The sequence below is a fragment of the Lagopus muta genome, chromosome 8 (assembly GCF_023343835.1).
Source record: "Lagopus muta isolate bLagMut1 chromosome 8, bLagMut1 primary, whole genome shotgun sequence".
Classification (NCBI taxonomy): Eukaryota; Metazoa; Chordata; class Aves; order Galliformes; family Phasianidae; genus Lagopus; species Lagopus muta.
Window position 1 is genome coordinate 31,587,963 of NC_064440.1, and position 15,143 is coordinate 31,603,105.

A 15,143-nucleotide genomic window follows, 5' to 3' on the forward strand; every position below is an offset into this window, starting at 1 on the left:
AGGTAGAGGGTACAGTGTTCTGATTTAATACTTTTAAGGTAAATTAAGACACAGTTGTGCAGACAAATAACAGGAACTGAAGAGAAAGGGGAGGAGGTGGAGGGAAGCACTTGCAATCTTATACTTCCCTCCAGCATTTCCCAGATGAATTTTCTATCAGGCTGCTGGAATAACTTCACCCTTGGAGCTGGATACGCAAAGAAAAACATGGAGCACAGATTGTGCAGAAGAAGGCTTGAAACATTTACTTTCAAAAATTAGGTTTTAATGTTAAAAATATCCTTTAGTTGTTAACCAGTAGATAAATCTAGAATTTCAGGTGGTGGACAAATGTACGAATACTTTATGGTCTGCATTTAAGAGAGTTAAGGTAGCTTTTCTGCTTGACTCTTTCCTATCCCTCTACAAATGTGATTTGTTATCACATACTTGGCCTGCACTCGAGTGCCAATGCTCCAAAGTTCTGTATTTATGGTTGGTTCTCTTAACTGTAGAAAAGGATATCTTCAGTTCCTGCTCACTGTTACAGTAAAAGCTTTAAAACTTTACAGCATTTCATCCACTTCTGAGATTCCCCTTCTCTCTGTAGTAGGATGTGGATCCATTTACCTGATGTTATTCTCACAACCCAGGAAATCTCCCTCCTTCCTCTGAGAGCTCATGCTTTCCTGTTGTCCAAAAAGATGATGTAGGAAAGCATCCAACCCTGCTGTCTGTTATCTGTATCCAAGAGATGCTTAGGTTTGTGTGTATAGGTGGCAACTTTCTTGTTAGTTCTAGAACAGGATTGTTTTGATTGCTTCCTTAGTTTTAAGTAACATGTACCCCTATTTTCATTGAAATATTGAGAAAGAGCACCTTATAAATTCTTATTAGTCTGGCAATATTTCTGAAAACTTGCATTAAATAATTTCTTTTTTTCTTGTTTTTGTTTGTTTGTTTGCTCTCAAACACTAGTTTTGTTCAAATACTTGTTAGGACTGGTTCTTCTGCACAAAATACTTTCACATTCTTTTCTGCTCAGTACAACTGTTTACACAATCCAACATGAGAGCAGCACACTAATTGTTCACAAGTTGCAGGGCCTACGTGGTAAACTTGTAGGAAAAAGATAGATATACTCAGTAATCTGTCACTGGGGCATGTAAACATCTAGGTAGATACATAAGCCTAGAAAGGGTGTAATGAGTCTGAAGTTTCTGATGTTTGTGTGATTAACCACAAGTTGAGCTAGTTTTTCAAATGACAGCGAGGATTTAGTTTAGCAATACATTATGTTCTTTTTTTTTTCTTGGTTTCTCTGCTTCTTGTTTATAAAATACCCACTTCCTTTTTCCCATGAAGGTTAGGAAAAGGAGAAGAAAACAGTAATAGTTAGAAGGGAAATGACACAGCAAATGACAGCTTGGGAAAGAGTTCATGGATGTCAGAGTTTGAGATGTGGAGAAGGGAATGAAAGGGGACCTATGTGACCAGAAGAGGCAGAGTGGCAGAGTCCATCTCCGAGTGATGTTCACAGCTAAGTATGGGCATAAGTGACTTCTGCACAATTCACTTTAGCAGACAGCCATGATTTTCAATAGTGATATGTGTTACCTTATGATTAACTGCCCTATGAATGATTTTTTTTTTCAAGTCCTCTATAGCAACAGTTAATTAAACTCTGTTCCTCTTTATCTGAGCAAAGGCAGTAGGAGGCCATGGTAATGCATTCATCTCTGTGGGATGGATGAATTAGCTTAAGTATTGACCAGAAAAAGGATGATTTTTCTTCAAGCACTTTATGATCCTTCTTCCTTGGAAGCTGGTTGTCCAGGACAGGAAGTTCTGTAGTTAAGGAGTCTCAGATATGGGCCAGACTTTGCCTTTTTCCTGCTGTTTTGCTATCGTGGCTGGAAGAGCTGGCTCAAAGCATCGTTATATGTCTGCTGCACCAGGGACTCTGAGAGATTGGAATATATTTCTCACTGACACAACTCTCTTGGTTTAATTTCTGCTCTGTGGAATATAGGAGATCATTCCATAGACAATGAGTTACTGCAAGCTGCATCTCCTACAGTATTTCACCACTCACTAGACAAGACTTACATAATTGCACAAAAGCAATCAGCTATCAGTCTTCTTTCCTCCCTCCCTGTGTCATAAGTCTTATCTGTGCTTGCCAGGAACCTCACAGATGCTTCCATGTGACTTAGGAAGTGGCTGTTCTTCTCCAATACAGTTACCATTTTTATTCATATCAATCTCCCCTCTGGCTTTCTGAGTTATTGGGAACTAAATTTAGAGAATAGAACAACAATTTTATTTGACCTGAGAACTTCAATGAGCAAATGCAAAACAAGACAGGAAGATTCCCCAGATGCTACTTAAATCTTATAATTATTGTTTACCCTATGCAAAACTCAGAGCTAGAGTAGAAATATTTTGAGGGCTAAGAGCAGATAGTGGGAAATTAACTGTCTCTGCTCGGAACAAGTGTGTTATTAAATCTGGTTCATGTACTGCAGATTTAATAATGCAGTTACTGTCAGAAAGATTACATGATCACCATTTTAATTCTGCAAGAAAACCCCTCCAGGAGCTCTGTCAATCCACTGCTAAATGCTGTGAGGAGGTGGGGATGGTAATTTATAGAGAGGAGGAGGAGGAAATGGGCCCCACCAGTTGTCACTACAGGATACCGAGCCCAAGAACAAGATAAGAGAGAAGCTCTGGGCACCAAGCAAGATAACACGTCTGAGTCCAGTGAGAAGGAACAGGGTGATACTGGATTTTTTTTCTTTGACCAAGCTATGACTTTGTCTTCCCAAGGCAGCTGCAGTACTGGCTTACCTTGAGGAGCTGACTGGAGCCTCTTGGCTACGTGCAAAGGCAGCAATTATGCTCATGGGGAAGGCAGCTCATGGAAGGAGCACCCACAGGAGCGGTCATGGGTGCTGAGGATGTGACCTGTGTGATGTTTCTGTTTTCCGTGCTTTGCTCTCTACTAACTCTTGTCTGCTTCTGTGGCCTGAGCTCACTGCGGTGCTAAGACCAAATCAGTTGGTTTACCTCTGGTTTAGGTGCCCAAAGGATGCTCTGTAGTGTGAATCAAAGTACAGGAGTAGAGGACAAATAGGATATTTGCTTCAAAGGTGGGAGCAGAAGGTGACTGCTCTGAATGTATCCTTGCATAGCCATTCTGTCTCCTCTGTATTTCAGCCTGAGGTAATGAACTTCCCCACTTCTCAATTTGCATCTGTAGACTACAGTTTCTCCAACCTTTCAGTAGTAAAGTTTGCATTAGTGAAGCAAACTTTTCGTTCTTTCACGTGCTCACAGTATGAGGTGTAATTATTTTTTACAAAACCTTGTGAGTTAGCTTTTTCTGGCTTTCTGTCAAGCGCAGTGCTCTCTTCATTTCCCCTTGTTCCATAGCAAGCGCTTTCACTGCTTTGCCATCACTGCTTACCCCTTGTTCAAGTCGCAAGTGTAAGCTGCTCTGGCAGGTGAAAGGCTGCTTTCAAGTAATCACTGATCTTACCAGCAGTAAAATGAGAAAACAGAGAAAACACCATTTGCTGATTATGATTGCTGTTTAAGTATCTATGAGTGTAGATGAGTGAGAGGCAGCGAACATTGTTTTGAGTCAGTAGAAATGTTTTTCCCTGCAGGCATTAAGAGTGAAGACGAATATTTTTGAAAGAAAGCTTGTAGCTTTTTGTTGCCTATTCACACTGATAATGGCAGCTCTTCTAATTCTTTGCCCTTGAGTCTTTATATGCAGTTTTCCCCCTTCTGCTTGTCATTTGCTGATGTATTCTCCTCCAGCAGCCAGGCAACAGCCAGGACTGGTGCTTAGGTCAATTGGAAGTTTATCTCTGCTAGTTTTGCACTTGTCAGTGCTACTTGTTTCTGTTGACTTCATTATTTTTGGACCCAGAAAATTAGAAATTGTTAGATATGTTGGGTTGATTTCAATGTGCTGCTCACAACCACCTCCTCATTGGTACAATCATCTGGAGCTGGGTTTGGGCAGGCTGAAACACCTTTCAGTTTGAATGGCCTTTAGCAGTAAGCCAGGTTAGGCTACTGGGATGTTCAGTGCATAAGGGAGAGGACCCAAGTGACAGTGTCTGATCTGTGACTGATCTTTGGAGAAGTCTGACATCTCAACTAATTGTCTTCTTGTTTTTAATTCCTCATATATCATTTATTCATGCGTAAGAAGTAATAGAAATATAATGCTGACATTTCTTAGGCACCTTTGTTAAGTATATGCAATATTAAATATTCAAGTTAAATTGTGTTATTTAAAAAACAAATGTTCATGTAGCGCCATCTATCGTCAAGCACTTGCAGCTGCATTTTATTTTTAGAGAAGTAATCTCAGCAAAGCTTGGAAATTAATTATTAGGAATGGAACACAATCATTCCTGACCTGTATTTTGTAGGATTTTTCTAGTATTGTGTGCATCTGCATGCACAGCAAGCCAGTGAGTTTGAAGCTTATCTGGATACATATGCAGAGATCAGTCTGAAATTGGGATAAGGAGGATTCATCCAAAAAACTGGAGACCTATTTTGGCTTGTTGTGGGTAGAGGAAGTCTACAGGCACCTGGAAATGGGTAGTGCATGCTGAGCTGTTAGTTACTTCTGTCTAGTGCCACTGACCTGTGGATCCATAGAATTACAACCAAAAGACAATCACATGGTGATGGAAGATTTCCAGTTTCATGTTCCATTTATCTTAATGACCTATACATTCAACCTGGCTTTAGGTGTGTGTATATGTGTGTGTTTGTATATATGTGTGTATATATATATATATATACATATATATTTTTCTCCTAGTGTTTTTTTTTGTCCCAGTTGATTACTGGGCTGCAAGTGCAGGCACAACAGTGTGGTGGCTGCTGCTCTCCTTTGATAAAATGTCAACAGATATAAGAAAGATATAAGAGAAAATACGTGGTGGAGTTTGGGAAGGGAGGAAGAAGCATTGTTTCTTTAGTACCTATTTGCTTAAAAATAACCAGGCCATCTTTAAACCTTACGTGCAGGCTAGGAAGCAGTGAGGTTTGGGAGTATTCCCAGATGTTGCCCAGTAGTTGTTGTGTTGCTGACCTCATTTCTTCACAGCAGAAGAAATCCAGAATGGGACAGAGAAGCAGTAAGAGTTTTGGCCTTATTGCAGTATCCCTACTGGCAGATCTGGCTGTAATGACCAAATGCAGCCATTTGCTAATTGCCTTTGTGGGGCACAGAAGTGTCTGAACTGGAGAGAAGCATTCTCCAGCAGAGTCTGCTTCAGGTGTGGGTGAAGAAAGGTCACGCTGCAACAAAAGGAAGCAAAGCTTTTAAACGTCATCCCCTATGAGGCAGGTGCTAAATATGTCGTATGTCTCCCAGCCAAGCCAAGCTTTTAAATGCATGCTGACTTTAAGCAGGTTAATTATACGTTCTCTGACGAGCACTGCAGAGTGCTCTTCCATAAATAAAGTCTGCCTTTGAGTACTTCTCTCAGGAAGTCCTTATACGTTACTGGAAGGCTCACAGCTGCCGTGATGCCATTGGCAGGACAGAAAGTGGTTTACAAACCAGTAATAAAGACAGTTATTCACAGCAGAGAATAAATAACGTAGGCTTTGATACGATGGACTCCCTCTCTTTTCCTGTCTAGCTGTCTAAGCCATTAAATACAAGAGGGGATTTTTTAGCTTTGCAACTAGGATGGCTCTGAGCCGCGATTTGAGCGCTCTGGTTTGGTGCAGGCTGTGGCTCTGCCTCTCTGTCACTAGAGGTCAGCAAAGGACCTCTGTGCTGCCTGGTAGCTCGCAGAGAGCTGCGTGCTACCGTCTCAGGGCTTTAGAGGAGGCTATGATTTCTTTTCGTCTGGAAAAGGGTTTCTGAACATGTGGGAGTGGATTTAAGAATAAAACAAATGCCTAGTTCACAAAAAAAGTGAACTGTTCTGGGTTTAATGATGATTTTTCCCCATAAAGTGTGTACAATACATTTTAAATTATGCATAGCTCTATTACAGTATAATCAGTGCAAGTACATACACAGAGTACAATAAATTATGCATCTGCCCTTAATATTTCATGAGTAAGAAGCATAGCATGTATTGATTTCATTTAGACTCGAGCATTCAACAGAACACTTAAACATTTCTATTTTTAAATCCATGAATCACCATAATGGGACTGTTCATATGCTTTCAGTTAGATACTTAACAACCTTGCTGAACTTCAGCCACAACAATAATCAGATTAATATTTTGAATGTGTAGCCAAGGGATCGAAGGAGAGCCGTTTCATCCATTTCATCAGTTTTACTCGTTTCTTGGCATACCCTTTTGGAGTAGAACGCTGGGTGGTGGTGATGGTTTTTCTTAATATATACGTATAGACTATATGCATACACATATATACTCAGTGAAGGAAAGTTCAAAATAAAGCTTCTCTGACAAATCAGACTGACAGTGAGTGCTGTTTCTGTCAGTACTCCCTTAAGAACCAAAATCTTATTGACAGTTCAGAAGACAGAGCTCTGGTTGAACAGTGGAGATTGCTTACCTTGGACCAGCTGGTAACGTTAGGACTTCCAGCTGCTTCCCCACACAGATGCCTGAGATGCTTGTTAAATATCTCAAGCACCATCACAGTTTGTAACACCTTTGTAAACACAGTACCAGATTGGGCACTTTTCACATCCTGAACCTGCAGTTTCAAACTATATTCTATGCTTTCTCTAAGACAACGTTTGTCTTTTAACAGAAAGGTCAGAAAGGATCAAGAAGTCTGCTTAAGCAAGTAGTTGCACTAAATAAGTCATTTTATTTGGCCCTGGTTGTAATGCTGAGGAAGCTGATATTTATTAATAACAAATTGTATCAGGGTTTTTTTCATTTTTAAAAGCTGGGATAAATAGTTGACTCGGTTTGAAAACATGTTAGTGTGCATGCCAACGTTGAGCCATTCTGGATAAAACATCTCCTTTAACAGATCTTTAATACTGCTGTGCTTTTCTTCCACAAGTGTTTTTGTGGTGAACTGAGAAAACCAGCTCAGACCTTTCCTATAGCACTAAAGTTTAGGTTTTGATTGTTGTTTGCTTTTTTCTTTCTGTTTGCTCTAAGGATCAAATTAAAATGGTTTGTTGTGTGTTATGAAAATAAGTAATTTTCAAATTGTGTTTGTCAAGTTCTGAGTGTGTGATAGATTCCAAGCCTTCTGACTCTAAAATTGTTGTTGTGTTACTCAACTGTAATTTTTGAGATCCAAAAATGGTTAATCTACCAAGAATATATGGTTCTTAGCTAGATAGGTCATATCAATGGTAGTTAATGATGATACAATATTTAATCTATTTTCTGCTCTGCATTCTTTTCATTTTTTCTCATCGGAGAAGGGACAAAAGCTCAAGCTAATTATTTTTCACTTACTTGGAGGGGTTCAGAACTTGTGGATCTCACCAAGTAGACAGTATCTCGTGGTTCCCCAGCTCAAGCAGCAACTTTTCTTGTATTCATCTCTGTAGATTAAAAACAAGATTGTTCAGATACACAGGAGAAGGATATTTTCTCTGCGTTAGTAACTGTTAAAACCTGAAGGATAAAATCTCAAGACTTCCTTTGTAGATGCAATTCTTTTTATGTGGGGCAAAAGACAGATCTTTAAGCAAGCCACTACTTAATTGTATGATCTAATGGCATCAAAGTTTAGTTACAGTTCCCTTTAATTATTACAAATATATATATATATATATATATATATATAGGAAACGTGATAATTCTAAAATCAGATCATGCCATGCATCATGTCTGTCAGTTTGCTCTGCAAGATGGGAAAAGAGCTTTGCACACTTCCAACATAAATGTCTCTTCTTCTCTGGTGTTGTTAGTTGAAAAGACTTTTTTAAGAAACAGTTAAACTTGATGCATTGCTTAGAACAGTTTAAGGTCTCCCTATCAGTGAAAAAAATGCTGTGGCTGCTTCAGACTGTCCAGCTTTGTAGCAGATGGACAATAGAGAGAAAAGAACTGAAAGCTTAGGGAAAGAGCTGTTAAGAAGCAGAGGGGCTCACAGAGGTCCCTCTTGTGATACCCTTGCTGCAGCTGGCAGTTCACAGATGTATGAGCAAGATGCCTCGCCCCCTGCCTGATCCTTCTTGAATTTCTCAGTACTTTCTTTGAACCCACCTAAGATTTTCACATTCACATGGTCCTCTCTCAGCGTGTTCTGCAAATCAGCTGCATCTGCCCCCATAAAGATGTCTCCTGCTAGAAAGGGAATAGCCTAAGGCTAATGTCCCTGTTAGATCCTGTGTAAATCCTAATGGAAAGCAGAGAGAGCAGCTGAGTCACTGATGATAATGCTGGTTTCTAAATTTGGAGTCAAGAATCAAAGTTTAGGCACCTATAATGGAAAGTTTTTGTTTCCACAGTAAAGGAGAAATATGAATTTTGCTACTGAGAAAGTCAGATGATATGAATTCTAGTGAGTAGTAAAGCCCACAGTTTTATGGCATTGAATTGGAAATCTCTGCAGTTCTGCATCTGCTACCAAGCTTCTGCACAACCCTGTAGGTCTGCCTGACTCCATCTGAAAGAGAGACAGAAATTCTACTTCTGACCTAAAAACAAAGCAGCTCCAAGCAGATGGGGGCAGCCTAGCTAGCACACATCAGTGTATTTGCCATCGCTGCTTTAGAGGACAAGGCCTGTGACCCTGTCTCAGGTGGGAACAAAGCTATTTACCCAAGGCCAGGCAGAGAGCTTGACATCAAAGCCCTCAGTTACAGCCTGGCATCTTAACCACTGGGCTGCTGTGCCTCAAGACCGGCCCTTTTCTAAGGCATGGGTGTGATGCGAGGCTTAATTCATAAACGGTTGCAAATATATGAAGAAAAACAGGGTGAAGGTGACATTAGAAAAGAAGTGCATTAGGTTGTCTGCTGGGCAGTAGCAGCTGGAATATATCAAGGCTGCAGTAATATTCGATGGTGCGTGTACTTCACTTCAGGAATGCTGCCAAATGGCATTTTATTCATACCTTGGAGCTCCGTTCAGATGAAAAAAGTTAATTTCCATGCTTCTTTTTTTTTAAGCAACAAAATGCCTGCAGGTCTTTAATACAGCTTGACTGTGTTGGAAACAAGGCCTGACTCAGAGTAACAAGCACCATCTGAGCTGACATTATTTACGCTCAGTTAGGGTTTTAACAAGTGGCTGTGACAAGGGTGAAGGTGATGCTTTCAGAGCCAAGATTTTAGTGGACAGCACTAAATGACAGAATTACTGACCCTTACCCCAAGGCCCCGAGAAGAAACAGCTTTCTGTTAAATGTTTGTTTCTATTATGTCTTTATTTACTCTTTCCCACAATTCCTCTTCAATCTCCAAGTCACAGAATCCAATGCAGCAGTTCTATAACCAGCTGTGGTTGAACTGTGTTTTTTTTTCCTCTAAGTGTTTAGTAAACAATCCCACCTGTATTTCTTTAACCAGGCTGATGCTATCCCACTTTTTTTCTCCCAGCAAAGAAAACAATGAGTTGCAGATGGGAACCTGCAACCCCCCTCTGGGTGAGATCCCTTCCTTAGGTATGTTTCTCAGTAACAGTGAGTTAAGATCTGCTGTCTTAGCCTCACTTGATGATTTTTGCTTTTGGGGTTAATGTGAAGTCTGTGGAAGGCGTTAGTAGATGTTTTATCAGTGTGCTTGACACACCCAGCTTTGAAGTATTGCTTTCCTTCTGAATTGCCCCCTACATGCAACGTCTGCCACCTGCTACATCCTTGTTCATGCAGAGGTAGATTTATTTTCATTCCTTTTACAGCAGTCCTTTGGTAAGCAGCACCTCCGGTGCTGGCACTGCCTATTAATTGCCATGTTTCCCATCTGGTGCTGTACAGTCTGAATCTCTTTAGCCAACTATACAGTAAGTTGTGGTCAGATGTAAGAACTACCTGGTGCCAGTGGTCCAGAGCTGGCATCGAGGACAGGTTTTGTGCAGGATAAATTGCCATTGCCACATCGTTTGGACTGCCCAGCTGTGGCTGCTGTTGCTTAGCTACAGTATTCAGCCCAAGCCATAGCAGAGATGGCACTGAAGCATTTCAAATATGACAAGACCCAAAGGATGCTCATCGCTGTACGTGCAGGAATTTTACAGGTCCCGTATGCTGAGATTTTAGTGACCGTGGCTGTTAGCTTACATGGTGCTGGTTAGAGAGGATTGCATTGCCTCTAGCTCAGCTGGAGAAGCTGGGGTGCTTGCATTCTGTGAACAGAGACATTGATTTTAAGGAGTGTGTGTGTCTGGGGAGGGAATTACTGAACAAAGGTCCTTGAAAAGGGGGAAATGAAATAAGAGAGGAGTTCCTTGGTAGCTTCTGCTACCAAGAAAAAGCGCTAATGTTCTCTATGGACATCTCTACTCTTCCTATAAATTCTTTATATGAATCATTAATTAGTGGAAGCACGTTCTCATGGCTCAAGGGCAGAGCAGTTAAAAAGCAGAAAGCTGCAAGATGAAATGTGAAGTTTCTTTTAAAGATGCCTTTGACGTTTTGGAGACTTTTGAGGAAAATTAGGCATGCAACCCCCACTTTGTTGCTGAAATACAACTCTCTGTAGGACTGGTTCCCAGAGTTAAAGCCTGGTTCCTAGAGCTGAGCCACGTCATGTGTTGGCAACGTGAGCTGTGCAACTGCCCATACGCGATGTGTGTGTATCGATGCGTCTGTCTGCAACACTGACGCTTCTCAGCTTCTCACTGCTGCTTCTCATTGGTGCCTTGCTTTATATCTCTATAAACTGTGACTGCGTTTTTACAGCGTCATGAAAACAAATGATTTTGACTGCCCTGGATTTGTTTTCGGTTCCCAAAGCGGCTACATGTGAAGGTCAAGAGCGCTGCGCTTCCAGCAATACTAATTAATAGTCTGAAGGTGTGTTCTCATTTTGACAGTTGAATTTAATCACAGTTCATCTGAACGCAGAATGGCTCTCTGGAACTCCAGCAGAACCTGGTGAACGCTGTGAACACAAGGATTTAAGTGATAATCAAGATTTTTGGAAGGGATGTGATTTGTCATTTTCCAGGGCATAAGCCAGCCTCTCAATAGGAAAGGGCTTCATGAAACTTTCACTGTGGAAAATTTTTTAGTCATTATGGCATAGTGCACAGTTCTCACATGCCTGCCTGTAAGTGCCAGTGAGCAGCACCAAAAGAGGAGAGTGCTGACTGCATTTATCTTGAGCTTAACCCTCTCATTTTTCTGAGCTTACCTTTTGGATACTAGGACCCCCTGTTATATTGCAAACATGCTTGGTGACTTCTGCCATAGCTTGCTCTCAAAGCAGACGAGGGGAGATGCTGCACAGAGGAGAATGAAGGGGAGCTATGCTCAGACACTTCTGCATCTCATTTATGGGGGGGGAGGGGGAGGGAAGTCAGAGATAGACAGGAGAGTGCCATTCTTTCGGCATCAGCATAATTACCCTAGAGAAACGACAACAGACTGGGGTCTGCTATCTTCTAGTGCTAGCGTAATGAAAGGTAACAGTCTTATAAGAATGAACAGATGTATTTCAAGGCTCCCTGACGCTGGCACCGGGAGTGCAAAGACCACCTGCCTGCACTCGCAATTCCCCTCTATGGCGACTGTGGTGCCGGCTGCTGTGGAAAGGCAGACTGTGGAGAGCACGTCTTTAGGTTCAGCTGCCTTCAGTATGAGTCAGCAACAGCAAATAAAAGAGTAGAGCAGCACCGATGGAGCTGTGTCCCTGTGCTGGTCTGTCTACAGAGCAAAGCCACAGGGAGAGGCTGTGCTGGAAAAGCTTCATTGGAGCTACTGGCCTTACTGGTCTATGCAAAGCTACTGCGTGTATGCCTACACCTCCAGAATGATGCTGGAACAAAGGGACTTATAAAAGGTTAAGGACTGCAGTTCTGGCTTTCTGCTTATCTTCTGCATCTCTGAAGATTGTTCTTGATGCTACCTTTACAGATGTGAGCTGAGGAAGGAACTGAGTTGACCACAGAACTGACCAATTCTATTTTCCCTATTTTATGGCAGAGAACCAATATGGATGAAACCTTATCAGTTAAGATGAGAAAAATTCACTATAAAATATTTTGCATTATACTTCTGGTCCATGTACAGTGGCACAACCTTACTGAGAGAAAGTACACTGAGTGACCTCATATTATTCTTATTTCTTACTGTTAAAAGCTATTTAACTTCCCCACCTGTATAAATAGTGGGGAATAAACCCCTTCTTTGAAACCCCTTCAGTGGTTTTTGACCCCAAATTCAAAGGCAAGAGAACCTCTCTATGAAATACATGGTAACGCACCAACTTTTTGTAGAGGTCCTCTTTGAATAACAGAGCAGAAAATGGAAGCTCATAATCAAATTAAACATTCTTCTGTTGTTGCCTAATAAAGAAAATTGCCTTAATATATGGCTTTCAGAAATCTGTGTCATATATATGTGTCATTTATGAGATTGTTCCAACACCAAGAAAAAAGCAAAAGTTTGAAAACAGTCTGGACTGCTGCCCAGGTTTGTTATTTGATTTCCTGTGCGCATACAAAACTTTCACTTCCAAATCTGTTTTACCTCTTATAAGCGGAGTTGTGCCTGGATAAAAGCGTTAAATGCGTGCTACGAGGGTTGCTCTGAAAGTAGTGCCTCCTATTTTTTATTTTTATGTTGGCCCACAGCCTCAGAGGTGGATGTTGGTGGTGTGGCAGGAGTGGCTGAACTTTCCCACCGATATTCCATTATATTTTGTTGCTATGAGACAGATGGCAGCAGAGGGGCGGCCTGACAAAATGGCGGCTGATGTGGAAGCGAGTAAGAAGCAAAAGTGTGGAACTGAGTTCCTCCAAGTGGAAGAAACGACATCTATTGCCATCCATCAATGCTTGCTGAATGTTTATGGAGACCAAACAGTGGATAGGAGCACAGTGAGTGGTGGGCGTGCATTTCAGCAGTGGTGGCAGTGACAATGTGTCACTTCTGCTGATGCAGACTTCTATGAGCACGGCACACAGGTTCTTGTTCATTGCTGGTGGAAATGCACAGCTAATGGTGGTGGCTACATTGAAAAACTGTTTTGTAGCTGAGAATCTGCTCTATCAAACAGTGCTATTGTGCTCTTTGTAGCTGTTGTAATTTCCATGGAAATAAGTAGGAGACACTACTTTCAGAGTGATCTATGCATCCAAATATTAGTTTTATGATGGGTGTCTGTTGCTTGCTCTCAAAGTGGCTTTCAAAAGCCAGTTACACTTCTGTGTTGTCTATCGATCGCTGCTTTTTGCTGTTTAGCCTTGGTGTTTTTGTTTTTGCTGTTGTTGATTTTCCTTGCTCTTGCAGAAAGCGGTGCCAGGCCATTAGGAAACTGAATTATTAAACCTTCTGATTGATTTTCCTTGACAATATAGCAGACGCTATCATGTAGGGACCCTTGCCTTAAGCTACGCAGACAGGGTTTTGATAAATGCTTGACAGCTCTCCTCATTCTTTCACTTCATTATCTTTGCTCTCTTTACTACACCATCATTTCAAAGAGGAGGAGATTCTGAACTCCATTATATGGAGTCTGTTTGTTTTACTGTCAGCCTCCCTTTGCTAACAGCCACAGAGACGAAGGAATTTTTCCTTCTTTTCGTTCTGGAGGTGCACAACAGATCAGCCCATTTACTAAAAGACTCAGCATTGACACCATTGTATCCATGGCAACATACCAGCCTGCGCAAGCATCCAAAGATATTATGAAAGGCAGAAATATCAAATGATGACATCGAGTCACTTCAGACAATAGGTGTTTTTGTGTTTCACAACCCCCTGAAATGCTTCTCTCCCCACCCATCAGGTCCTTGATTATAACGTGCTTTACACTTCTCTTACAGCTCCTTTGTCAGAATTAATCTCAGTTTTGAGGGTTTTTTTCATTCAAATCACTGGCTGAGGTAACTGAGAGGAATGAGCACCCCAGAACTCTGTTTTCTTTGTTTTGGGTTGCAGTACAGATCCTTCAAATGGAAAAACAAACTAATGATTGAAAAAGAAGTGGCCTACCTCAGCTCAATGTATTTCAGGGCTAAAACACGTAGCTGGGCGACTGCTAGATCAATTTGTGATTTGCCCAATGGAGTTGTATAAACTACTGCTTCCTTATGATGACAGTAGATTTAATAAGATCTGAACATTTTTTTAATATAACTTCATCCAACTTCTGGCATGGCAGGGACTCTGCTAAAGCATCTGCAGATGCTTCTCTTCACAGATCCCATGGGTTCTTCAGTTCTGCTTTCAAGAGAGGACATTCAGGCACACAGGCTGCATTCTAGAAGCTGGTTGCAGCAAATGTACCAGTTCATCAAAATGGAAGCTCACACAAGAAAACATCTGTAATTCAGATCAGATAACTGCACATGGAGTATTGATTTGTGCTGCTAGATAACTGTTGGCAAATATGGGCATAAGTTACTGTGAATTTACAGATGTAATGTCCATGCTGCCCATCAGGATTCCACTTCATTGTTCATGTACAGAGCAGACCTTTAGAATCACATGCTGATGATGACCCTGAATGAGGAGGTGTTACGTGACACACAACAAGCCCACAGGTAGCCTTCAGGCATTTAGAACCGTCTTCCTCAGGCCAGGGAAGTGTTTCAGCCACTCTAAGCCACGATGAGTGTCATGGTGCCCATTGGTCATTCTGCAGGCTGAGGGCATTCTCAAATCTGGACTACTTTGCTGCATTCATGGTTTGCATAGCAGCTGAGTTTGAGGCAGAGTTTGAAGCTTTTTGAGGGACGGATCCCAGATACATTTGGTTTTTAACCTCAAGCCACAGTTTTGGAGAGGCAATGCAATGTGATTTGCAAGCAGAGTTTTCCTGAGGACTGTGATCAACGAGCCTGAAGCATTGCTGGGCTAGCAGCCAGCAGGGCATGTGGAAAGTGCGTGGGGTGCATGAGGCTTCTTCCAAGTCCCTCTTCTTTCTTTAGACAGATCTTGCCTCATGGGCTTGGTTCTCTTCTCTCTTCTCTTCTTGCTCCATATAAGAGGGCAAGGTCTATCACAGCCCTCTGCAAATTGCCTTAATTCTTCAGTGAGTTTAGGACTGCAGG

The 15,143-nt window shown here is 41.5% G+C and overlaps 1 long non-coding RNA gene across 1 annotated transcript in view; it reads right to left on the minus strand.

Moving 5' to 3' along the window:
• The window catches only part of LOC125697034 (uncharacterized), a 65,681-nt gene that overhangs the window by 45,395 nt on the left and 5,143 nt on the right, over window positions 1-15,143 (minus strand). Inside the window, exon 3 of the long non-coding RNA XR_007378652.1 lies at window positions 7,431-7,519. This is a non-coding gene — a long non-coding RNA (uncharacterized LOC125697034). The remainder of the gene's footprint in view (window positions 1-7,430; window positions 7,520-15,143) is intronic.